This window comes from Spinacia oleracea, chromosome 2, assembly GCF_020520425.1.
Source record: "Spinacia oleracea cultivar Varoflay chromosome 2, BTI_SOV_V1, whole genome shotgun sequence".
NCBI lineage: Eukaryota > Viridiplantae > Streptophyta > Magnoliopsida > Caryophyllales > Amaranthaceae > Spinacia > Spinacia oleracea.
Window position 1 is genome coordinate 56,836,484 of NC_079488.1, and position 2,769 is coordinate 56,839,252.

A 2,769-nucleotide genomic window follows, 5' to 3' on the forward strand; every position below is an offset into this window, starting at 1 on the left:
AATGAAGCACACGGGCAGTAAGCTTACGGGAACAACAAAGTTAACGCAAAGACCCAACATAAGCTTCATCATTCAAGCAAGATACTTGATCTACAACGACCAGCTTTATACATCTGTAAGCAATTCACTGGATATGCTTATAAAAATCATTTTGGAACAATAAAACGTATCATGACTACAATATGACAAGCCTGGTGGTAAGGCACTCCAGAAATCATGAATCAAAATATCATACTTTCAACGAAATATATGCAAAATTGGATGATGAATAATTCTGAATGAGCAGTCATCTAATGAACAGTCATCTTAATTTTGCTTTGTGACTTGCAATTCATAAAGAAAAAAGAGTGGAAAAGCAATCATCTAATGACCGAACACGTTAATCCACGACATAAATAAGGAAAGAACATCACTTCCTTCTGGTTAACCCCCTGCTTAATTATTAAGGGACATGGTGCTAAAGTTCAAAGATCCCACTAAAAATGGAGCTATTTAGTTCTTTCTTGTTGATTCAAGCTGCAAAAAAAAGTCCCCAAACCTACACACCTATAAATAGGCAAAATAAGTTGTATGCCCTCATGTACACAGAGTAATTAAACAACAAAACATCTTATTTCAAACCTGCATAGGTACCCAAAACCCCAACTAACAATGTATTTTTAATTTTCTTTTAACATATTCTCAAAGATTACCACCAAAATAAATACAGTAGTTCATAACACAAGGACAAAAAAATACACTAATTTGGAAATTGAAAAACAAAATAACACAAAGCCTAACCCAAATTATTCTCAAAACACATGATAAAAATCAGATCCCAAATTTTCAAACAAATTAAAAGTATCTTATATAAGAGTACAATTTCTTTATGTTTTGTTGTTGCTGGTGGTGCTATTGGCTAAGGAAGATATAGCTTGAGACTTTGTGATACTTGTGGTATATGAAGATGTCTCCATTGAAATCCAGAAATTAAGAATTAGGGTTTGCTGATAGTTGTGATTGTTGATCGGAGTTCAATCGGCCCAGGAGAGAGAGGAGAGGAAAGGATCGAGAGAGATAAAGATAGATGGGGAGCAGCCAAAAGGAGAAAAAGTACCTTAATTGATGATGATGGTGATGATGACGACGAAACTCGTCTCTTGATAGCAGCTTCAAGACATTGGATGACCCTTTGCCTTTCTGCCTCTGACTTAACAGGAGATCCATCAACATGCCTGATGTAGTATTCCTGTGATAAAACCATAATATCAGATGTAATTCATCGAAAAATTTCCTTGAATAAGCATGTAAAATGGTCTAGAATGGTGGAGTACCTGATAAGCTTCAGGCCCTTCAGCATCAACTCTACCATGGAAAACAACATACTGCATATCAGTCAACGTGCAAACCGTATCAAACAGAAGCTTCGGCCTATCCTTACAACGAATAGTAACCACCGAATAATCGTTATCATTCCAAATATCAATACTAACATTCGCCCTTTGCCTTTCATCTTCATCCTCCTCATCACCAACTTGCTCATAGTCTCTATCATCGTACATCATCTGATGCAGTCTCCTTTCAGCATGTGCAGCAACATGAGTCACCACCTCTGTCTTAGCTTCCCTAGAGTGACTACTACACTACCACCTCCGAGCACATTGCAGAGGACTTTCTTGATCTTAGATAGCCTCTCTGAGTCGTCGATTGCAGAACTTGTTCCCTGATCAGTGATGTTCATCACGGCTGCTGCTCGAGTGTTGTGAGTCCAGACTTCAGCATTCACACATTGCATTTCAAGTGGGAGAGTACTGCAGTTAGTTCAGAGAGAAGTCCTGATCCGTCTCTCCCAATTAACTCAATTGTTGTCAATTCTGTTGACGGAAGAACACCAACACATGTTCCTAAACATGAGGAATCTGGGCCTAAAGACTGGATTTGCACAGATATTTCAAGTTAACATATGAAGAAATACAGAAAAAGTTACAAAAGAATAGAATCCTGAAGGTTTTATGTTATACCTTCTGGATAAAATCAAGGATTTCTTCATCTGTAATCTTGTTCCCATCTTGATCAGTCACATTAAAAACTGGATTTTGTAAAGGACAAATATATAAAAAAGGTTAACAAAATATGCTTAATGAAATCACATTTCAAGAATAACAACAAGAAGAATAGCTCTTTAGACCAAAATGATTTAGGTTCTTAACATAAACTGTCATGAGAAATGTTGGAGAAATAAAGCAAAATTCTAAAAGAACAAACAAAAGATGGGTAATACTTACCATCCATGAACCAGCCACCATCAGAAGAAATATAAGCTTTGGTAATGACAAGATTAAGATCAGTAAGAATTTGAACAACTTCAAGGAGTATTCCATGCCTGTTGCATTTTTGGAACTTTCATTATTAATCACCACCCTGAGAAACAAATGACCAACAAACAAAATCAGGCCATGGTCAATTATTACCGCCTATCAAACGAGCCGTTTTATGTTAGTAGAGAAGGAAATATACCTAGGTGGGTTCATTCTTTTGATGAGTTTCTCATACTCCTCATCCATGTCTTTTGAAAAGCTCATGTAGGACTCTGAAAAATACCCAAAAAGAAAGGCACCAATCCAAATTAAAACATAATTCCAGGAAAAAAAGTTCTATTTTACCAATCAAAATCGCTCTTTGGAAAATCAAGGGAAAATTCACAAAAACGGGAATCAAAATGGAAGAAAATGACCAATCAAAGGTTGACAGATAATACATGGGAGAATGTCAGGCATCATTTAACATTTT

General features: G+C 36.3%; 1 pseudogene; it reads right to left on the bottom strand.

The window, feature by feature from the left end:
• Nucleotides 1-915: 915 nt before the first annotated feature.
• On the bottom strand, nt 916-2,561 carry LOC110794038 (ACT domain-containing protein ACR4-like; annotated as a pseudogene).
• Between the last annotated feature and the right edge of the window lie 208 nt (nt 2,562-2,769).